General features: G+C 25.6%; 1 long non-coding RNA gene across 1 annotated transcript; it reads right to left on the bottom strand.

The window, feature by feature from the left end:
• Nucleotides 1–3399: 3399 nt before the first annotated feature.
• On the bottom strand, nt 3400–6494 carry LOC136087805 (uncharacterized). The gene is made up of 3 exons (XR_010642083.1): nt 6309–6494; nt 4956–5066; nt 3400–3452 (listed from the first exon to the last, which is right to left on the bottom strand). It is a non-coding gene; the product is annotated as an uncharacterized LOC136087805 (long non-coding RNA).
• Nucleotides 6495–7708: the final 1214 nt, after the last annotated feature.

The raw sequence follows: 7708 nt of genomic DNA, 5'->3' as shown, positions 1-7708 counted from the left end.
ACCAGAATGGCTCCAAACTGTGAGACTGTAACATCAAGCACGTGAAATAAAATTGATTAACCTAAATAAAAGGTTAAGCTTCAGTAGAACCTTATTGAACTCAATGAGTAGCTTAAGCAAAGTGGTTAAAGTGCTCGCTTTGCAATCGAAAGGTCCATGGTTAGCGACATTTGTAAAGAAGAAGACACGAACTTCCTAGTGAAATGCTCTTCTGAGGTGCTTTGTGACCATTTTTTTCTAAACTTGTGTAATTAAAAAAATTATTATGAAGCTCAATAGCTTTGTAAAACATATTTAGTAAATGTATTTTTTATTTTATTTTAGGTAGAAACTTTAATAAGGAGGGTGCGTTCTTTAATTTTTATGATTAATGCTTAGTGATTGTGATATGAATAACTCAAAATTTCAAAGATAACTCTTTGAAAGCATGAGTATATACTTATGGTAAAGTAACAAGACAAAGTATCAATATCTTATTATTTTATTAGAAAATTTAATTTTCAAGATTTTAATGAAATCTTTAGCATCATTAGAAAGAAATAAAAAAAGCTTTTTCTTCTACAATGAGTTCACATGTGTTTACTGTCGAAGTCGACTACGAAACAAAAATTAAATAAAAACTAAAAATAAAATTAAATAAATACTTTATACCTTGTGGGGTACCCAAGGGTTCTATTTTAGGACAACTATTATTTTTACTTTATATAAATGACTTATACTTAGCATCAAAAATATTAAACACTATCTTATTTGCAGATAAAACTAATTTATTTTATTCTCACATAAGATAATATTGTTGTTTTTTTTTAATTTTTATCGAAGAATTAAATAAGATTTTAATTGAATTTAATGAAAGTCGTATTCCATGAATCTAGTAAAGTCTAGTTAGCTTTACTAGGTTCATGGAATGAATAAACTTTGTTTCATCTAAATTTAATGAAAGTCAGTTACTTATAAACCACAACGAGTGGTTTATAAGTAACCAACTTTCATTAAATGTAGATAAAACAAAGTTTATCCTATTCCATGAACCTAGTAAAGCTAATAATATTCCTCTTAAATTTTCTAATTTTGTTATCAATAACATAATAAGTAAAATGGAAATTGACTATAAACTTTTTACGAGTGCTTTTAGATAAAAAATTGTCATGGAAATTCCATAATAAACATATATAAAAAATAAGATCTCAAAACTGTATTTCCGTGTTATATTGAACAAAACCGTTTCTTAAAAATGAATCAATAAAAAAATATATTTTTCTTTTATACACACCTATCTTTCTTACTGCAACTTTGCCTGGGGTAGCACTAGTCGTACTAAACTCCAAAAAATTTCAAAGCAAACAAAAACATACTTGCAGAGTAATATTTGGAGCAAACAGGAACTTATATCGCAAACCTCTCTTACGTCAGCTTAGAGCTTTATATATTTATAAGATTAATATTCATCAAGTAACATTTATATTTAAAGCAAAATGTGGGTCATCTCAAGTAACATTTTAATTTTACTTTAATGAAATCTCTCATAAATATCCTACCAAATCTTCAGAGAACAACTTTGCTATTCCCATAAACAAATCTTAAATTAGGCTGTGCCAAACTCAATATCGGGGACATTATCTTTGAAAAAATTTTCTTCGCATGTTTTATGAAAAACAAGACTTTGTTTTAAACTGCACTTTGGAAAGTTTTAAGGCTGATTCAAAACGGCATTTACTAAACATGGACTTCGATATACTAGATTTTAATTATCTTTATTAAAAAAAATTTAAAAGGTTTTAAATTAAATAAATCATTTAAAACCATTACATTTTATTTAGCTTTTTTTACCTATTGTTTTCCTTTTTTGTTTTATTTTTTTGTTGATATTTATTAATCAGCCCTAAATACTTATTTATATTACATTATTTTCAATAAAATTTAACAGAATTTTTTGTGATTGATAACTTTCACTATTATCTCATTTTCAGCTTATTTAATTTTTTTAAATTATTCCGCTGGAAAATTGTTAAAAAAATTTATTGCTGGTGTTTTGTATGTACTTATACTGTTTTATTTATCACTTATTAGTTATGTAAATTTTTTAAAACGTTCGAAATGTAACGGGACTCGGTGACAAGATAAGTCTGTCTTCTTCTTGCTTCGGCCAGGATTTTTTATTATTGTAATTTCTTTTTTGTAAATTTTTTGTAAAACGGAAAAATAAAATAGATATAAAAAAAAAATAAATAAATAAAAATCCAGGTGAAATGCCATGACGTTCAATGAAATATGAACATGGTAAAAAAAAGCATGTGCTTTAGCAGTCACTATGAATGGCAAGAAAATGTATAATTTTTGAACGGATCTAAAAAGTTATAAATTTTGAACGGATTTTTTTTTAAATCAGGTATCTGTTATCTCGAGTTTGGTCAAAGCATGAAATAAAGCGTATTTAAACAGCTCAACTCAGTTTTATAAAAGCTTATAGCTAATAATGCGCAGATTTTTCTAAATTGTTTAAAGTATCTTAACATTCTTTATAAAGTTACTGCGCTCATTCGCGGCAAATTGATCTCAGCGAAATGACTGCATCAGAATAATTAGCTTTGCATAATCCGTTATAAGAGGTTAAAAAATTTTGCAAACTTCTTTTGCAAAATTTTTTAACCTCTGTTTCTTAAAAGTGTTGAATTTTTAAACAGGTTTGAATTTTTTTAGAGATAGATGAATTAACAAGTTCCATTATTTTGTAAATAAGAACAAGATTCATTTTCTAAAACAATCCTTCACCAACATTTACATGCTTTATGAAATGATCAAGTCATTAATCGAGGCGAGTATTTCTTTTCAATAAATGCATATTGATTGTCCAACCAAATTCTTGAAATGAACAACGAGTGCGTTTTTTGCTGCCGTGACATTTTCTTTTTAAAAAAAGAAGTTTTTGAAAATGTGATTACTTTAGATAATTTCTTTCTTTCCGCTAATAATTTTTGTGCTCAACTAGTCTGAAAGTTTTTTTATCGTTTTGGTGTTGGAATGGCCGGTATTAACCATATATTAGGTTTAAAAGTATTTGCCTAAAAAATCCATGCTTTAGACTGTTCTAAAAAAACTAAAGATTCAGTTTTTGCATGAACTAAGTTATTTTGTATTTGGCATTTTTATAATTTAACAATAAAAAAATAGTTTTCTAAAAAATATAAAAAAGTTTTCTAAAAAATATAAAAAAGTTTTCTAAAAAATATAAGAAATTTTTATAAAAAATATATAAAAGTTTTCAAAAAAATATAAAAAATGTTTCCGAAAAAATATAAAAAAGTTTTCTAAGAAATACAATCTGCATTCAAATTCCAGTCACAACTTTCACTTAGGAAAAATATATATCTCTTACTTTCTAAATAACTAATTACGTACCCCATTAACATGAAGTCGTGCTCCATCAATATAGTTCCGTGCCACATCAATATCTGAATGTTTACAAAATAAAAGTAATAAGACTTGAAAAGCATTTCACCTTTTTTACAATTTTATTTTTATACAATTAAAATTTTTTTTTTGTAATATTTAGTTTTTAGTAAGGTATCGGATTTGAAATTCTGTATTCCGGCCGGAACCGGATTTGCCGGAATTGTTAATAAAATAATTTTGTAAAAATAAGTATAATTCTCGTTCCGGCCGAAACGAGAATTACATTTATATGATTTTTTACCTTAAAAATTGAAAGCCTGTGCATCAGCATTGTGGCTACATAATATATACTATAACCTAATGTATATATAATATATATATATATATATATATATATATATATATATATGTATATATATATATATATATATATATATATATATATATATATATATATATATATATATATATATATATATATGTATATATATATAATCATCAAGCAAGTAGTAAAACAGTAATATATATACTATATAGCTCTAGTTTATCTATTGAGCACTTTTTCAAGTATACAATATTATACATGATAATATAAAGATATTTTCTTTATTCATATATATACAGTTACGTATATATATATATATATATATATATATATATATATATATATATATATATATATATATATATATATATATATATATATATATATATATATATATGCTTACAATTACAAGAACTTAATTATATAAAACTTTCTTTACTGTGGTCGCAAATTTTGTATCTTGCGAAAGTTGTTTAAAAATAGTGTTTGTGAAAGTGTATTGGATAAAAAATTATATTAACAATTGGATAAAAGTTTATATTAACAATTGGATAAAAGTTTATTTAGCAATTTATTAAATTATTTTATGATGTAATAAATTAGGTAACGTTAAATTGATTTTAAATTTAATTATATTAGCAGTTCTTTGTAAATTCTCAGTATTATTTCAGCCGTTATGAAGCGCTTTGGCAACAAGTTTTTAATTATTACACGCGAAGAATTAATTATTATTTTATAAACAGCTGAAGAAGAGTCGCCAACTTTAGCTAATTCGAAATATATTAAAACATCTGGGTTTCCAATGGGATACTAGTGAAAACAAAGTTGCAACACTTCAAAAAACATATTTAAATGAGCGTATATCTCAGTTTTAATCGGTTGCAATAGCTCTAATCGACAGTGGGATTCGTTACCGCTAGTCGTCAACAATAGTTCACTTGTACAATTGCCGAAGCTTATTTATGGACTTGAGCTATGCAAATATGATATTAGTTTTCTTAGCAAAGTAGACGCTGTTAAAAGAGCAGTCTTAAAATCATTTTTCTGTACCTCGAAGTGCAGCAAAAATTACCTACATTCGATTTTTTAAAATAGAGGATATTTCAACTATTCTGCTAAGGAACATAGTCAATCTTTTTATCAGGCTGTTGAAAAAACAAACTTGCTATTTACTAATAATCAATCAATTACAGGCAATACAGAATAAAAAGTTCTTTACAAATGAAGTATTTGAAACCTGCAGCACACTTGGTTTAAACTTCGTCCAGTACATGATGAATGCCAATAAAGTCACGCAACCTATCGAAGACCTGCAAGCTGATATTGCATCAATATTGAAAGAAACGTTCTAAAATGAGATTGAACTAAAAGTTAAAAACAGGTTGAACATGGATATAGGACTTCATTCTCCCTAAGCTGCTGTTAAAATAGTTGATGACAGGCGTCAATAAAAAGAAAAAATTAAAAAATAAAAAAATTGCAAAAGATTTAAAAAATTGCATTGTAGTTGATGAAGCTTGGACTACATCTAGTAAATCTCTACTAATAATCTATTTAAAAGTTGAAAATTTTAATGCGCAAGTTATACAACATCAGTAAGGAAGGAGGCGTGAACTTCCTTTCAAATGCTCTTCCGCGGTGCTCTGTGATAAGGCCGTAAGGACTTCTTGGGGCACCAAAAAAAATAAAAATAATAATAATAAAAAATTAAAAAAATGGTGCAACCATATACAAGGCTACGTTGTAGATTATATATAACGTTGGATTCGACATAAACTATGTGTGTATAATATAGACTATGTTGTATAAATCAAATTTAATTGGATATTGTTCCGATGGTGCTAGTGTAATGCTTGGTTTCCCTTGCACAAATATTTGACATTGTAGGTTTTGAAAAAAATGAATATAATCAAATTATTTAATTAACAAACAACTTTTAATCATTATTACAATCATTTCTTAATTATGATCGATACTTTTCACAAAATATAAAGAAGGGTTTACAGCAATTATATGATTGGCTGAAGAGATACATCACAAATCTTGTGTGATACTTTTCTAATTTTTTTTAAAACAAGTAACATTCATGGACTGCAGTTGTGTAAATAGAAAACGGGTTTTTTTTATAAAAAGATCATAAACTTTAATTATGTTTCATGATGAAAGCGGGTTTACTATTTCATAAAATACAAATGCTGTCACTAAATCAATTAAACAACTACATTACCAGGTAAACTTTTAAATTCAATTTAACTTGGTGTACAGGCTAAGAAAATAAATAAACATTAATTGTATTTTTTTTTTTTTTACACATCTTTCATAAAGCACGTTTAAATCTCTGACTAATAAAATAACAAAAATTAGAGCAATTGGTCAACAGTTACAATTAGGGTGTAATATATTTCGGAATGGATGCAAATATGATTTTCTTTGGATATTGGGGCTGAAATTGATGATATTCGAATTATATCTTTTATCTTTAATGTTAATACTTTTTTAAGTTTAAGAAAATGCTTTATTTATTTATTATTATTTTTTTATAAGATAAAAACTAAACAATCATTGATTTTAAACGATAAAATACAAATACCTTTGAAGACAAGACAGTTTGTAGCCTTATTTTGTTTTGCTTTTTTTATTTAAAGATTTTTTTTTTAACTAACGACTTGTTTTCTTGTTGGTTGTGTAATCAGATCACGTGTTATTTATTATTGATTGTTTAAGTATTTTATTCTTATTAATTATACTCTCTTGTTTATATTAAATATATTCTCAACAGTTTTTCAATAGTAAGTGGATCTTAGGCGCGTAAATATTTTTTCAAGTAAACTCTGTCAAATTTGCCATTTTCGAAATGTGCAATGTAAAAGCCCGCGCTTATAAAATGAAAAAAAAAAGCAATTCTAGAAAATCTATCGTAAAAATCTTTGTCATTTCAAAAACGCACATACAAAAAAATAAAAAAATAAAAATACAGCGTTATAAGCGACATAAAGAGTCCCACTATGGATTAGATTCTTGAAAGAGTGGTCAAAAATGAAAAAAAGTTTCTACATGGTACTATTGGGTAATCAGATTGGCTACATATATAATTGGACTACTGAATGCCGGCCGCGCGGTCTATCAGATGCGAATTTTGCGCGTTATATTTCAGGTTGAATGCGGTAATTCATTTTTATTCGTGAGTGCAGCTGGTAAAGCTACAAACTGTCTTGTATTGCGAGATATTTATTTGTGCTCGTGAAAAAAATATTTTCAATATAGAAGGTTTTCCAAGAGATTTTTACTAAATAAAAAGTATTAATATTAAGTCATTAATTATAAGTATTCTTTTTTTTTATTAAATTAACACGTAAAAATGTTTGTGAAAGTTTGTTTATATAGAGATAAGTTATAAGTTCCACGACATTCTGCTTTCATTTATATTCTTTTTAATGTTAGAAGCATTAAAAAGAATATTAGAATTAGAAAATAACGGAAACTTATTGTTTGTAGTCATTGTACACAGTGTGATGAATAACTTAGAAAAGGACAGAGGTCGCCTTGCCATTATTACTATTATTTAATCTTCAAGAAATAATTGAAATTTTAATTGCAATTCGGTTTTAGATTTCAAAACCGATTATTTTGGTTTTTTTCTTAAAATGAAATTTTAATATTAAAAAACCTTTTTTCATTTAAAAAAAAAAAAGTTACTAACTTCCTAATTAAATTATATACAAAGTGCATATTTATTTAAAAAAAAAAATGCATAAAAATAAAAAATATTTATTAAGATAAAAAAATATTTATTAAAACATAAATATTGTGATTATTTGCGCAGATGCTTTTTAACGCTTTTAAATATTGAATGAATAAATACATACCAAAAATAAATAATGCATAAACAATAATTAAATTAAAAATTGCAAAAATAAATTTCATAACTTAAGAATTGAGTAAATAAATATTAAATAAGTATAGCATCGATTTTTTCAGCCATTTTTAGTC

Source organism: Hydra vulgaris, chromosome 12, assembly GCF_038396675.1.
Source record: "Hydra vulgaris chromosome 12, alternate assembly HydraT2T_AEP".
Classification (NCBI taxonomy): domain Eukaryota; kingdom Metazoa; phylum Cnidaria; class Hydrozoa; order Anthoathecata; family Hydridae; genus Hydra; species Hydra vulgaris.
This window is presented reverse-complemented; position numbering and strand designations above follow the sequence as displayed.